General features: G+C 34.2%; 6 non-coding genes across 6 annotated transcripts; all 6 read left to right on the forward strand.

The window, feature by feature from the left end:
- The first annotated feature begins 546 nt into the window (after positions 1-546).
- TRNAP-UGG (transfer RNA proline (anticodon UGG)) lies at positions 547-618 on the forward strand. The gene has a single exon. It is a non-coding gene; the product is annotated as a tRNA-Pro (tRNA).
- A 2,705-nt stretch (positions 619-3,323) lies between these two features.
- Positions 3,324-3,395, forward strand: TRNAP-UGG (transfer RNA proline (anticodon UGG)). Its single transcript has one exon. It is a non-coding gene; the product is annotated as a tRNA-Pro (tRNA).
- Positions 3,396-6,095: 2,700 nt separating this feature from the next.
- TRNAP-UGG (transfer RNA proline (anticodon UGG)) lies at positions 6,096-6,167 on the forward strand. The gene has a single exon. It is a non-coding gene; the product is annotated as a tRNA-Pro (tRNA).
- A 2,704-nt stretch (positions 6,168-8,871) lies between these two features.
- On the forward strand, positions 8,872-8,943 carry TRNAP-UGG (transfer RNA proline (anticodon UGG)). Its single transcript has one exon. It is a non-coding gene; the product is annotated as a tRNA-Pro (tRNA).
- A 2,705-nt stretch (positions 8,944-11,648) lies between these two features.
- TRNAP-UGG (transfer RNA proline (anticodon UGG)) lies at positions 11,649-11,720 on the forward strand. Its single transcript has one exon. It is a non-coding gene; the product is annotated as a tRNA-Pro (tRNA).
- A 2,704-nt stretch (positions 11,721-14,424) lies between these two features.
- Positions 14,425-14,495, forward strand: TRNAP-UGG (transfer RNA proline (anticodon UGG)). The gene has a single exon. It is a non-coding gene; the product is annotated as a tRNA-Pro (tRNA).
- The last annotated feature ends 2,131 nt before the right edge of the window (positions 14,496-16,626 follow it).

Raw genomic sequence — 16,626 nt, forward strand, 5'->3', positions numbered from 1 at the left:
ACGTTTCTAAAACTGCATGTCACATTCTAGGGATGCGATTTTCAGCCTGAGGTTTTATTCCTCTAATAATGTAAAATATGTGTAATTTCTAATATGCAAATCGTATTCTAAGACTGTTTCCTTCTTGCTGCAGTAATTGAATTAATGGTGACGTCATTATCGTTCTTTTGATCTGTCACTCGAGAAATATCTTTATAATTTTAAAGTGTAAATGAATTTCGTGAGAATTTTGATAAGAGATGCCTCGGCATGGTCATTGGACTCTAAATCCTAATGTCGCAGGTTCGAACTTCGGTTGCACCAAACATGGTCGCCCTTTCAGCCATGGAGGCGTTATGATATGACTCTCAAACCAACTCTTCGTTGATAACAGAATAGTCCAAGTGTAGGCTGTGGGTAATAATCCATTTCGTAATACTTTTAGAGTTTTATGGTGACAGCTTGTTAATACACTTAGAGAACAACTTTATTTTATTTAGACGAAATATATGTAGCATCAAACTAAATAGATATTTTCATATACTTTACAAAGGGTTGTCGAAAATCGGCTCGTTGGTCTAGGGGTATGATTCTCGCTTTGGGTGCGAGAGGTCCCGGGTTCAAATCCCGGACGAGCCCTTTTCTCTCACTTTCAGTGATACTTCTGAGCAGTGAAAAAGGTGTATTATTCTAACACTATTTTATATCCATATACCAAGATTAGTTGTGTTTGTCATGCATAAATTTATATATTTGCAGAAGTGTAAAGTTTTCATTACACCGCGAGGGGAACCATAGAATTTCCTAAAATCTCCTTTCCCTAAACTGCTGAATTCACCAGCTTCAAAAATGGGCTCTTACGTGAATAAAACTCATCGCTCTAAATATCGTTCGTAACATCAATACCTCTCGTGGATTCAGCAGATACCTCGATCTAGCATTGCTCTAAGACAACACACACACCCGTTCCTAACATGATTGAAGAAATTAAAGTCGCATTACAGCGACGATGATAATGAACTGAAAAAATGTAAAATAATAACACATAAATGTCTGTGTGTCACGTGTGTAAAAGCAGCCCTGTGAAACAGTTGTTCAAGACCGCTTACGTGTCACAGCATCCCTGTAATACATTTGTTCAAGGCAATCTGTGTGCCACGTATGCTATAGCGGCCCTTTAAAATACTAGTTCAATACTGTCTCTGTGTCACGTACTTTAACGCAACCCTGCAAATACAATGTCAGAATATCATTCATTTATATTAAAATGCAAAATAATTTATTGTGGTTAAATTATTTATCAAAATTAATATAACATAACATAAACAAAAACTAATATATTAATCCAACTACATCAAGATGAGATAGTAACAACTAATTCCATTTTGTTAATTTGGAAATTGTTGTATACCCTAAAATATACATTCACCTTGTCATTCGCCCTGATTCAGATCTCATTAACCTCTGTAATATTTAAGGTGTATTAGATCTGGCCGATAAAAATATACTTATGATGCCATTTCTTTATAGTACACTTTCAAACTTAACTGTGAAAGCCACGACGCTGCCTCTTTAAAGCGGAAACAGAAACACGTGTTTAGTCAAATTAATTAATATTAACAAAAGGAGAAAATTTCATTCAAACTACCACACTTTAACCAATAATATATTTCCATATTTTACGAAATTCTTCAAAAATCCCAATCGCTGAATTTCCATAAAGAAACAGCGATTGAAAAAAAAAAAGAGTTGTGCAAAAAAAAAGTGATCGTTACGGCTACAAAACGTCAAACACTTCTTGCACTGTACATCGTAATATTACAAGACTCAGATATGTTCATTACGTATATTTGACGAATGAACTAAATCATTATTCGGTATTGTAAGTACGTCGCACAAAGTTAGGCGTTTGTAAAAGGATCTCGAGAAGTATTTTCACGATTTTGTGTATGTATTTACTGTTGTAGGATATATGAACATTTGTTAAAGCAACATAGTGTTTCTTTCCATTAATGGATCTTTAATTATGTGTGTCTTATTTTTACCATTAAAATTAAAATTCTTTATTTGTCAGTTTAAGAGTGTGTTTTCTTGTAGCAAAACCACATGTAGGCGTTTCCATCAAGAAGTATGAAACCCTGATTTTAGGGTTGTTATTTCGAAGCGTTACAGCTGTCCGAGTTGAATGAAGTTGGGTGTATTAGCAATGTAAAAATAAATATTAAGAGTTAAAACTCCACTCATGATAACAATGACGAAAAAGGTGCATCAGGAATCATACGTAATTCAAAAGAGAAACTTATTTCTAATAAACGAGCAGGTATGAAGATGACATTCGAAGAACTACTACTTTTACAGGTTAGTGGCACTTTTACGCTCTTAAATATATGTTACGTGACAAAGAGAACATAATTCTAACTATTTATCGCCGTCTGTATCATAATACGAAGCAGTTTCTTCAAGACTTATTTCCTCACAAATCTTATCTCTGACCTACGTAAACAACCAACAGTTTCACGATTGATAACTCTCGAGGAGAAAATTAATAAATTACGTATTATAGGGCCTCATTTCTTTATCAAAACACCTTTAAAAAAAAGGGAAAACTCTGACGGAAGTCAAGTCCAAATGTTCTGTTATCAATATAGGCTTCGAATGTTAGCGGATTTTTTTGTGTTTTTGGTTTGGGACGTTCTGGAATCATTCAATTTGAAACTAGAAAGCTTTATTGCAGTCTTTCATATCAGCATCTAAATGTCGAAACGATATATTCCACCATGGTACGAGGCACTTTTTGAACGTTTCTAAAACTGCATGTCACATTCTAGGGATGCGATTTTCAGCCTGAGGTTTTATTCCTCTAATAATGTAAAATATGTGTAATTTCTAATATGCAAATCGTATTCTAAGACTGTTTCCTTCTTGCTGCAGTAATTGAATTAATGGTGACGTCATTATCGTTCTTTTGATCTGTCACTCGAGAAATATCTTTATAATTTTAAAGTGTAAATGAATTTCGTGAGAATTTTGATAAGAGATGCCTCGGCATGGTCATTGGACTCTAAATCCTAATGTCGCAGGTTCGAACTTCGGTTGCACCAAACATGGTCGCCCTTTCAGCCATGGAGGCGTTATGATATGACTCTCAAACCAACTCTTCGTTGATAACAGAATAGTCCAAGTGTAGGCTGTGGGTAATAATCCATTTCGTAATACTTTTAGAGTTTTATGGTGACAGCTTGTTAATACACTTAGAGAACAACTTTATTTTATTTAGACGAAATATATGTAGCATCAAACTAAATAGATATTTTCATATACTTTACAAAGGGTTGTCGAAAATCGGCTCGTTGGTCTAGGGGTATGATTCTCGCTTTGGGTGCGAGAGGTCCCGGGTTCAAATCCCGGACGAGCCCTTTTCTCTCACTTTCAGTGATACTTCTGAGCAGTGAAAAAGGTGTATTATTCTAACACTATTTTATATCCATATACCAAGATTAGTTGTGTTTGTCATGCATAAATTTATATATTTGCAGAAGTGTAAAGTTTTCATTACACCGCGAGGGGAACCATAGAATTTCCTAAAATCTCCTTTCCCTAAACTGCTGAATTCACCAGCTTCAAAATGGGCTCTTACGTGAATAAAACTCATCGCTCTAAATATCGTTCGTAACATCAATACCTCTCGTGGATTCAGCAGATACCTCGATCTAGCATTGCTCTAAGACAACACACACACCCGTTCCTAACATGATTGAAGAAATTAAAGTCGCATTACAGCGACGATGATAATGAACTGAAAAATGTAAAATAATAACACATAAATGTCTGTGTGTCACGTGTGTAAAAGCAGCCCTGTGAAACAGTTGTTCAAGACCGCTTACGTGTCACAGCATCCCTGTAATACATTTGTTCAAGGCAATCTGTGTGCCACGTATGCTATAGCGGCCCTTTAAAATACTAGTTCAATACTGTCTCTGTGTCACGTACTTTAACGCAACCCTGCAAATACAATGTCAGAATATCATTCATTTATATTAAAATGCAAAATAATTTATTGTGGTTAAATTATTTATCAAAATTAATATAACATAACATAAACAAAACTAATATATTAATCCAACTACATCAAGATGAGATAGTAACAACTAATTCCATTTTGTTAATTTGGAAATTGTTGTATACCCTAAAATATACATTCACCTTGTCATTCGCCCTGATTCAGATCTCATTAACCTCTGTAATATTTAAGGTGTATTAGATCTGGCCGATAAAAATATACTTATGATGCCATTTCTTTATAGTACACTTTCAAACTTAACTGTGAAAGCCACGACGCTGCCTCTTTAAAGCGGAAACAGAAACACGTGTTTAGTCAAATTAATTAATATTAACAAAAGGAGAAAATTTCATTCAAACTACCACACTTTAACCAATAATATATTTCCATATTTTACGAAATTCTTCAAAAATCCCAATCGCTGAATTTCCATAAAGAAACAGCGATTGAAAAAAAAAAGAGTTGTGCAAAAAAAAAGTGATCGTTACGGCTACAAAACGTCAAACACTTCTTGCACTGTACATCGTAATATTACAAGACTCAGATATGTTCATTACGTATATTTGACGAATGAACTAAATCATTATTCGGTATTGTAAGTACGTCGCACAAAGTTAGGCGTTTGTAAAAGGATCTCGAGAAGTATTTTCACGATTTTGTGTATGTATTTACTGTTGTAGGATATATGAACATTTGTTAAAGCAACATAGTGTTTCTTTCCATTAATGGATCTTTAATTATGTGTGTCTTATTTTTACCATTAAAATTAAAATTCTTTATTTGTCAGTTTAAGAGTGTGTTTTTCTTGTAGCAAAACCACATGTAGGCGTTTCCATCAAGAAGTATGAAACCCTGATTTTAGGGTTGTTATTTCGAAGCGTTACAGCTGTCCGAGTTGAATGAAGTTGGGTGTATTAGCAATGTAAAAATAAATATTAAGAGTTAAAACTCCACTCATGATAACAATGACGAAAAAGGTGCATCAGGAATCATACGTAATTCAAAAGAGAAACTTATTTCTAATAAACGAGCAGGTATGAAGATGACATTCGAAGAACTACTACTTTTACAGGTTAGTGGCACTTTTACGCTCTTAAATATATGTTACGTGACAAAGAGAACATAATTCTAACTATTTATCGCCGTCTGTATCATAATACGAAGCAGTTTCTTCAAGACTTATTTCCTCACAAATCTTATCTCTGACCTACGTAAACAACCAACAGTTTCACGATTGATAACTCTCGAGGAGAAAATTAATAAATTACGTATTATAGGGCCTCATTTCTTTATCAAAACACCTTTAAAAAAAGGGAAAACTCTGACGGAAGTCAAGTCCAAATGTTCTGTTATCAATATAGGCTTCGAATGTTAGCGGATTTTTTTGTGTTTTTGGTTTGGGACGTTCTGGAATCATTCAATTTGAAACTAGAAAGCTTTATTGCAGTCTTTCATATCAGCATCTAAATGTCGAAACGATATATTCCACCATGGTACGAGGCACTTTTTGAACGTTTCTAAAACTGCATGTCACATTCTAGGGATGCGATTTTCAGCCTGAGGTTTTATTCCTTTAATAATGTAAAATATGTGTAATTTCTAATATGCAAATCGTATTCTAAGACTGTTTCCTTCTTGCTGCAGTAATTGAATTAATGGTGACGTCATTATCGTTTTTTGATCTGTCACTCGAGAAATATCTTTATAATTTTAAAGTGTAAATGAATTTCGTGAGAATTTTGATAAGAGATGCCTCGGCATGGTCATTGGACTCTAAATCCTAATGTCGCAGGTTCGAACTTCGGTTGCACCAAACATGGTCGCCCTTTCAGCCATGGAGGCGTTATGATATGACTCTCAAACCAACTCTTCGTTGATAACAGAATAGTCCAAGTGTAGGCTGTGGGTAATAATCCATTTCGTAATACTTTTAGAGTTTTATGGTGACAGCTTGTTAATACACTTAGAGAACAACTTTATTTTATTTAGACGAAATATATGTAGCATCAAACTAAATAGATATTTTCATATACTTTACAAAGGGTTGTCGAAAATCGGCTCGTTGGTCTAGGGGTATGATTCTCGCTTTGGGTGCGAGAGGTCCCGGGTTCAAATCCCGGACGAGCCCTTTTCTCTCACTTTCAGTGATACTTCTGAGCAGTGAAAAAGGTGTATTATTCTAACACTATTTTATATCCATATACCAAGATTAGTTGTGTTTGTCATGCATAAATTTATATATTTGCAGAAGTGTAAAGTTTTCATTACACCGCGAGGGGAACCATAGAATTTCCTAAAATCTCCTTTCCCTAAACTGCTGAATTCACCAGCTTCAAAATGGGCTCTTACGTGAATAAAACTCATCGCTCTAAATATCGTTCGTAACATCAATACCTCTCGTGGATTCAGCAGATACCTCGATCTAGCATTGCTCTAAGACAACACACACACCCGTTCCTAACATGATTGAAGAAATTAAAGTCGCATTACAGCGACGATGATAATGAACTGAAAAATGTAAAATAATAACACATAAATGTCTGTGTGTCACGTGTGTAAAAGCAGCCCTGTGAAACAGTTGTTCAAGACCGCTTACGTGTCACAGCATCCCTGTAATACATTTGTTCAAGGCAATCTGTGTGCCACGTATGCTATAGCGGCCCTTTAAAATACTAGTTCAATACTGTCTCTGTGTCACGTACTTTAACGCAACCCTGCAAATACAATGTCAGAATATCATTCATTTATATTAAAATGCAAAATAATTTATTGTGGTTAAATTATTTATCAAAATTAATATAACATAACATAAACAAAAACTAATATATTAATCCAACTACATCAAGATGAGATAGTAACAACTAATTCCATTTTGTTAATTTGGAAATTGTTGTATACCCTAAAATATACATTCACCTTGTCATTCGCCCTGATTCAGATCTCATTAACCTCTGTAATATTTAAGGTGTATTAGATCTGGCCGATAAAAATATACTTATGATGCCATTTCTTTATAGTACACTTTCAAACTTAACTGTGAAAGCCACGACGCTGCCTCTTTAAAGCGGAAACAGAAACACGTGTTTAGTCAAATTAATTAATATTAACAAAAGGAGAAAATTTCATTCAAACTACCACACTTTAACCAATAATATATTTCCATATTTTACGAAATTCTTCAAAAATCCCAATCGCTGAATTTCCATAAAGAAACAGCGATTGAAAAAAAAAAAGAGTTGTGCAAAAAAAAAGTGATCGTTACGGCTACAAAACGTCAAACACTTCTTGCACTGTACATCGTAATATTACAAGACTCAGATATGTTCATTACGTATATTTGACGAATGAACTAAATCATTATTCGGTATTGTAAGTACGTCGCACAAAGTTAGGCGTTTGTAAAAGGATCTCGAGAAGTATTTTCACGATTTTGTGTATGTATTTACTGTTGTAGGATATATGAACATTTGTTAAAGCAACATAGTGTTTCTTTCCATTAATGGATCTTTAATTATGTGTGTCTTATTTTTACCATTAAAATTAAAATTCTTTATTTGTCAGTTTAAGAGTGTGTTTTTCTTGTAGCAAAACCACATGTAGGCGTTTCCATCAAGAAGTATGAAACCCTGATTTTAGGGTTGTTATTTCGAAGCGTTACAGCTGTCCGAGTTGAATGAAGTTGGGTGTATTAGCAATGTAAAAATAAATATTAAGAGTTAAAACTCCACTCATGATAACAATGACGAAAAAGGTGCATCAGGAATCATACGTAATTCAAAAGAGAAACTTATTTCTAATAAACGAGCAGGTATGAAGATGACATTCGAAGAACTACTACTTTTACAGGTTAGTGGCACTTTTACGCTCTTAAATATATGTTACGTGACAAAGAGAACATAATTCTAACTATTTATCGCCGTCTGTATCATAATACGAAGCAGTTTCTTCAAGACTTATTTCCTCACAAATCTTATCTCTGACCTACGTAAACAACCAACAGTTTCACGATTGATAACTCTCGAGGAGAAAATTAATAAATTACGTATTATAGGGCCTCATTTCTTTATCAAAACACCTTTAAAAAAAGGGAAAACTCTGACGGAAGTCAAGTCCAAATGTTCTGTTATCAATATAGGCTTCGAATGTTAGCGGATTTTTTTTGTGTTTTTGGTTTGGGACGTTCTGGAATCATTCAATTTGAAACTAGAAAGCTTTATTGCAGTCTTTCATATCAGCATCTAAATGTCGAAACGATATATTCCACCATGGTACGAGGCACTTTTTGAACGTTTCTAAAACTGCATGTCACATTCTAGGGATGCGATTTTCAGCCTGAGGTTTTATTCCTCTAATAATGTAAAATATGTGTAATTTCTAATATGCAAATCGTATTCTAAGACTGTTTCCTTCTTGCTGCAGTAATTGAATTAATGGTGACGTCATTATCGTTGTTTTGATCTGTCACTCGAGAAATATGTTTATAATTTTAAAGTGTAAATGAATTTCGTGAGAATTTTGATAAGAGATGCCTCGGCATGGTCATTGGACTCTAAATCCTAATGTCGCAGGTTCGAACTTCGGTTGCACCAAACATGGTCGCCCTTTCAGCCATGGAGGCGTTATGATATGACTCTCAAACCAACTCTTCGTTGATAACAGAATAGTCCAAGTGTAGGCTGTGGGTAATAATCCATTTCGTAATACTTTTAGAGTTTTATGGTGACAGCTTGTTAATACACTTAGAGAACAACTTTATTTTATTTAGACGAAATATATGTAGCATCAAACTAAATAGATATTTTCATATACTTTACAAAGGGTTGTCGAAAATCGGCTCGTTGGTCTAGGGGTATGATTCTCGCTTTGGGTGCGAGAGGTCCCGGGTTCAAATCCCGGACGAGCCCTTTTCTCTCACTTTCAGTGATACTTCTGAGCAGTGAAAAAGGTGTATTATTCTAACACTATTTTATATCCATATACCAAGATTAGTTGTGTTTGTCATGCATAAATTTATATATTTGCAGAAGTGTAAAGTTTTCATTACACCGCGAGGGGAACCATAGAATTTCCTAAAATCTCCTTTCCCTAAACTGCTGAATTCACCAGCTTCAAAATGGGCTCTTACGTGAATAAAAACTCATCGCTCTAAATATCGTTCGTAACATCAATACCTCTCGTGGATTCAGCAGATACCTCGATCTAGCATTGCTCTAAGACAACACACACACCCGTTCCTAACATGATTGAAGAAATTAAAGTCGCATTACAGCGACGATGATAATGAACTGAAAAATGTAAAATAATAACACATAAATGTCTGTGTGTCACGTGTGTAAAAGCAGCCCTGTGAAACAGTTGTTCAAGACCGCTTACGTGTCACAGCATCCCTGTAATACATTTGTTCAAGGCAATCTGTGTGCACGTATGCTATAGCGGCCCTTTAAAATACTAGTTCAATACTGTCTCTGTGTCACGTACTTTAACGCAACCCTGCAAATACAATGTCAGAATATCATTCATTTATATTAAAATGCAAAATAATTTATTGTGGTTAAATTATTTATCAAAATTAATATAACATAACATAAACAAAACTAATATATTAATCCAACTACATCAAGATGAGATAGTAACAACTAATTCCATTTTGTTAATTTGGAAATTGTTGTATACCCTAAAATATACATTCACCTTGTCATTCGCCCTGATTCAGATCTCATTAACCTCTGTAATATTTAAGGTGTATTAGATCTGGCCGATAAAATATACTTATGATGCCATTTCTTTATAGTACACTTTCAAACTTAACTGTGAAAGCCACGACGCTGCCTCTTTAAAGCGGAAACAGAAACACGTGTTTAGTCAAATTAATTAATATTAACAAAAGGAGAAAATTTCATTCAAACTACCACACTTTAACCAATAATATATTTCCATATTTTACGAAATTCTTCAAAAATCCCAATCGCTGAATTTCCATAAAGAAACAGCGATTGAAAAAAAAAAAGAGTTGTGCAAAAAAAAAGTGATCGTTACGGCTACAAAACGTCAAACACTTCTTGCACTGTACATCGTAATATTACAAGACTCAGATATGTTCATTACGTATATTTGACGAATGAACTAAATCATTATTCGGTATTGTAAGTACGTCGCACAAAGTTAGGCGTTTGTAAAAGGATCTCGAGAAGTATTTTCACGATTTTGTGTATGTATTTACTGTTGTAGGATATATGAACATTTGTTAAAGCAACATAGTGTTTCTTTCCATTAATGGATCTTTAATTATGTGTGTCTTATTTTTACCATTAAAATTAAAATTCTTTATTTGTCAGTTTAAGAGTGTGTTTTTCTTGTAGCAAAACCACATGTAGGCGTTTCCATCAAGAAGTATGAAACCCCTGATTTTAGGGTTGTTATTTCGAAGCGTTACAGCTGTCCGAGTTGAATGAAGTTGGGTGTATTAGCAATGTAAAAATAAATATTAAGAGTTAAAACTCCACTCATGATAACAATGACGAAAAAGGTGCATCAGGAATCATACGTAATTCAAAAGAGAAACTTATTTCTAATAAACGAGCAGGTATGAAGATGACATTCGAAGAACTACTACTTTTACAGGTTAGTGGCACTTTTACGCTCTTAAATATATGTTACGTGACAAAGAGAACATAATTCTAACTATTTATCGCCGTCTGTATCATAATACGAAGCAGTTTCTTCAAGACTTATTTCCTCACAAATCTTATCTCTGACCTACGTAAACAACCAACAGTTTCACGATTGATAACTCTCGAGGAGAAAATTAATAAATTACGTATTATAGGGCCTCATTTCTTTATCAAAAACACCTTTAAAAAAAAGGGAAAACTCTGACGGAAGTCAAGTCCAAATGTTCTGTTATCAATATAGGCTTCGAATGTTAGCGGATTTTTTTGTGTTTTTGGTTTGGGACGTTCTGGAATCATTCAATTTGAAACTAGAAAGCTTTATTGCAGTCTTTCATATCAGCATCTAAATGTCGAAACGATATATTCCACCATGGTACGAGGCACTTTTTGAACGTTTCTAAAACTGCATGTCACATTCTAGGGATGCGATTTTCAGCCTGAGGTTTTATTCCTCTAATAATGTAAAATATGTGTAATTTCTAATATGCAAATCGTATTCTAAGACTGTTTCCTTCTTGCTGCAGTAATTGAATTAATGGTGACGTCATTATCGTTTTTTTGATCTGTCACTCGAGAAATATGTTTATAATTTTAAAGTGTAAATGAATTTCGTGAGAATTTTGATAAGAGATGCCTCGGCATGGTCATTGGACTCTAAATCCTAATGTCGCAGGTTCGAACTTCGGTTGCACCAAACATGGTCGCCCTTTCAGCCATGGAGGCGTTATGATATGACTCTCAAACCAACTCTTCGTTGATAACAGAATAGTCCAAGTGTAGGCTGTGGGTAATAATCCATTTCGTAATACTTTTAGAGTTTTTATGGTGACAGCTTGTTAATACACTTAGAGAACAACTTTATTTTATTTAGACGAAATATATGTAGCATCAAACTAAATAGATATTTTCATATACTTTACAAAGGGTTGTCGAAAATCGGCTCGTTGGTCTAGGGGTATGATTCTCGCTTTGGGTGCGAGAGGTCCCGGGTTCAAATCCCGGACGAGCCCTTTTCTCTCACTTTCAGTGATACTTCTGAGCAGTGAAAAAGGTGTATTATTCTAACACTATTTTATATCCATATACCAAGATTAGTTGTGTTTGTCATGCATAAATTTATATATTTGCAGAAGTGTAAAGTTTTCATTACACCGCGAGGGGAACCATAGAATTTCCTAAAATCTCCTTTCCCTAAACTGCTGAATTCACCAGCTTCAAAATGGGCTCTTACGTGAATAAAACTCATCGCTCTAAATATCGTTCGTAACATCAATACCTCTCGTGGATTCAGCAGATACCTCGATCTAGCATTGCTCTAAGACAACACACACACCCGTTCCTAACATGATTGAAGAAATTAAAGTCGCATTACAGCGACGATGATAATGAACTGAAAAATGTAAAATAATAACACATAAATGTCTGTGTGTCACGTGTGTAAAAGCAGCCCTGTGAAACAGTTGTTCAAGACCGCTTACGTGTCACAGCATCCCTGTAATACATTTGTTCAAGGCAATCTGTGTGCCACGTATGCTATAGCGGCCCTTTAAAATACTAGTTCAATACTGTCTCTGTGTCACGTACTTTAACGCAACCCTGCAAATACAATGTCAGAATATCATTCATTTATATTAAAATGCAAAATAATTTATTGTGGTTAAATTATTTATCAAAATTAATATAACATAACATAAACAAAAACTAATATATTAATCCAACTACATCAAGATGAGATAGTAACAACTAATTCCATTTTGTTAATTTGGAAATTGTTGTATACCCTAAAATATACATTCACCTTGTCATTCGCCCTGATTCAGATCTCATTAACCTCTGTAATATTTAAGGTGTATTAGATCTGGCCGATAAAAATATACTTATGATGCCATTTCTTTATAGTACACTTTCAAACTTAACTGTGAAAGCCACGACGCTGCCTCTTTAAAGCGGAAACAGAAACACGTGTTTAGTCAAATTAATTAATATTAACAAAAGGAGAAAATTTCATTCAAACTACCACACTTTAACCAATAATATATTTCCATATTTTACGAAATTCTTCAAAAATCCCAATCGCTGAATTTCCATAAAGAAACAGCGATTGAAAAAAAAAAGAGTTGTGCAAAAAAAAAGTGATCGTTACGGCTACAAAACGTCAAACACTTCTTGCACTGTACATCGTAATATTACAAGACTCAGATATGTTCATTACGTATATTTGACGAATGAACTAAATCATTATTCGGTATTGTAAGTACGTCGCACAAAGTTAGGCGTTTGTAAAAGGATCTCGAGAAGTATTTTCACGATTTTGTGTATGTATTTACTGTTGTAGGATATATGAACATTTGTTAAAGCAACATAGTGTTTCTTTCCATTAATGGATCTTTAATTATGTGTGTCTTATTTTTACCATTAAAATTAAAATTCTTTATTTGTCAGTTTAAGAGTGTGTTTTTCTTGTAGCAAAACCACATGTAGGCGTTTCCATCAAGAAGTATGAAACCCTGATTTTAGGGTTGTTATTTCGAAGCGTTACAGCTGTCCGAGTTGAATGAAGTTGGGTGTATTAGCAATGTAAAAATAAATATTAAGAGTTAAAACTCCACTCATGATAACAATGACGAAAAAGGTGCATCAGGAATCATACGTAATTCAAAAGAGAAACTTATTTCTAATAAACGAGCAGGTATGAAGATGACATTCGAAGAACTACTACTTTTACAGGTTAGTGGCACTTTTACGCTCTTAAATATATGTTACGTGACAAAGAGAACATAATTCTAACTATTTATCGCCGTCTGTATCATAATACGAAGCAGTTTCTTCAAGACTTATTTCCTCACAAATCTTATCTCTGACCTACGTAAACAACCAACAGTTTCACGATTGATAACTCTCGAGGAGAAAATTAATAAATTACGTATTATAGGGCCTCATTTCTTTATCAAAACACCTTTAAAAAAAGGGAAAACTCTGACGGAAGTCAAGTCCAAATGTTCTGTTATCAATATAGGCTTCGAATGTTAGCGGATTTTTTTGTGTTTTTGGTTTGGGACGTTCTGGAATCATTCAATTTGAAACTAGAAAGCTTTATTGCAGTCTTTCATATCAGCATCTAAATGTCGAAACGATATATTCCACCATGGTACGAGGCACTTTTTTGAACGTTTCTAAAACTGCATGTCACATTCTAGGGATGCGATTTTCAGCCTGAGGTTTTATTCCTCTAATAATGTAAAATATGTGTAATTTCTAATATGCAAATCGTATTCTAAGACTGTTTCCTTCTTGCTGCAGTAATTGAATTCGTGGTGACGTCATTATCGTTCTTTTGATCTGTCACTCGAGAAATATGTTTATAATTTTAAAGTGTAAATGAATTTCGTGAGAATTTTGATAAGAGATGCCTCGGCATGGTCATTGGACTCTAAATCCTAATGTCGCAGGTTCGAACTTCGGTTGCACCAAACATGGTCGCCCTTTCAGCCATGGAGGCGTTATGATATGACTCTCAAACCAACTCTTCGTTGATAACAGAATAGTCCAAGTGTAGGCTGTGGGTAATAATCCATTTCGTAATACTTTTAGAGTTTTTATGGTGACAGCTTGTTAATACACTTAGAGAACAACTTTATTTTATTTAGACGAAATATATGTAGCATCAAACTAAATAGATATTTTCATATACTTTACAAAGGGTTGTCGAAAATCGGCTCGTTGGTCTAGGGGTATGATTCTCGCTTTGGGTGCGAGAGGTCCGGGTTCAAATCCCGGACGAGCCCTTTTCTCTCACTTTCAGTGATACTTCTGAGCAGTGAAAAAGGTGTATTATTCTAACACTATTTTATATCCATATACCAAGATTAGTTGTGTTTGTCATGCATAAATTTATATATTTGCAGAAGTGTAAAGTTTTCATTACACCGCGAGGGGAACCATAGAATTTCCTAAAATCTCCTTTCCCTAAACTGCTGAATTCACCAGCTTCAAAAATGGGCTCTTACGTGAATAAAACTCATCGCTCTAAATATCGTTCGTAACATCAATACCTCTCGTGGATTCAGCAGATACCTCGATCTAGCATTGCTCTAAGACAACACACACACCCGTTCCTAACATGATTGAAGAAATTAAAGTCGCATTACAGCGACGATGATAATGAACTGAAAAAATGTAAAATAATAACACATAAATGTCTGTGTGTCACGTGTGTAAAAGCAGCCCTGTGAAACAGTTGTTCAAGACCGCTTACGTGTCACAGCATCCCTGTAATACATTTGTTCAAGGCAATCTGTGTGCCACGTATGCTATAGCGGCCCTTTAAAATACTAGTTCAATACTGTCTCTGTGTCACGTACTTTAACGCAACCCTGCAAATACAATGTCAGAATATCATTCATTTATATTAAAATGCAAAATAATTTATTGTGGTTAAATTATTTATCAAAATTAATATAACATAACATAAACAAAACTAATATATTAATCCAACTACATCAAGATGAGATAGTAACAACTAATTCCATTTTGTTAATTTGGAAATTGTTGTATACCCTAAAATATACATTCACCTTGTCATTCGCCCTGATTCAGATCTCATTAACCTCTGTAATATTTAAGGTGTATTAGATCTGGCCGATAAAAATATACTTATGATGCCATTTCTTTATAGTACACTTTCAAACTTAACTGTGAAAGCCACGACGCTGCCTCTTTAAAGCGGAAACAGAAACACGTGTTTAGTCAAATTAATTAATATTAACAAAAGGAGAAAATTTCATTCAAACTACCACACTTTAACCAATAATATATTTCCATATTTTACGAAATTCTTCAAAAATCCCAATCGCTGAATTTCCATAAAGAAACAGCGATTGAAAAAAAAAAGAGTTGTGCAAAAAAAAAGTGATCGTTACGGCTACAAAACGTCAAACACTTCTTGCACTGTACATCGTAATATTACAAGACTCAGATATGTTCATTACGTATATTTGACGAATGAACTAAATCATTATTCGGTATTGTAAGTACGTCGCACAAAGTTAGGCGTTTGTAAAAGGATCTCGAGAAGTATTTTCACGATTTTGTGTATGTATTTACTGTTGTAGGATATATGAACATTTGTTAAAGCAACATAGTGTTTCTTTCCATTAATGGATCTTTAATTATGTGTGTCTTATTTTTACCATTAAAATTAAAATTCTTTATTTGTCAGTTTAAGAGTGTGTTTTTTCTTGTAGCAAAACCACATGTAGCCGTTTCCATCAAGGAGTATGAAACCCTGATTTTAGGGTTGTTATTTCGAAGCGTTACAGCTGTCCGAGTTGAATGAAGTTGGGTGTATTAGCAATGTAAAATAAATATTAAGAGTTAAAACTCCACTCATGATAACAATGACGAAAAGGTGCATCAGGAATCATACGTAATTCAAAAGAGAAACTTATTTCTAATAAACGAGCAGGTATGAAGATGACATTCGAAGAACTACTACTTTTACAGGTTAGTGGCACTTTTACGCTCTTAAATATATGTTACGTGACAAAGAGAACATAATTCTAACTATTTATCGCCGTCTGTATCATAATACGAAGCAGTTTCTTCAAGACTTATTTCCTCACAAATCTTATCTCTGACCTACGTAAACAACCAACAGTTTCACGATTGATAACTCTCGAGGAGAAAATTAATAAATTACGTATTATAGGGCCTCATTTCTTTATCAAAAACACCTTTAAAAAAAAGGGAAAACTCTGACGGAAGTCAAGTCCAAATGTTCTGTTATCAATATAGGCTTCGAATGTTAGCGGATTTTTTTGTGTTTTTGGTTTGGGACGTTCTGGAATCATTCAATTTGAAACTAGAAAGCTTTATTGCAGTCTTTCATATCAGCATCTAAATGTCGAAATGATATAT

This window comes from Tachypleus tridentatus, chromosome 1 (genome assembly GCF_004210375.1).
Source record: "Tachypleus tridentatus isolate NWPU-2018 chromosome 1, ASM421037v1, whole genome shotgun sequence".
NCBI lineage: Eukaryota > Metazoa > Arthropoda > Merostomata > Xiphosura > Limulidae > Tachypleus > Tachypleus tridentatus.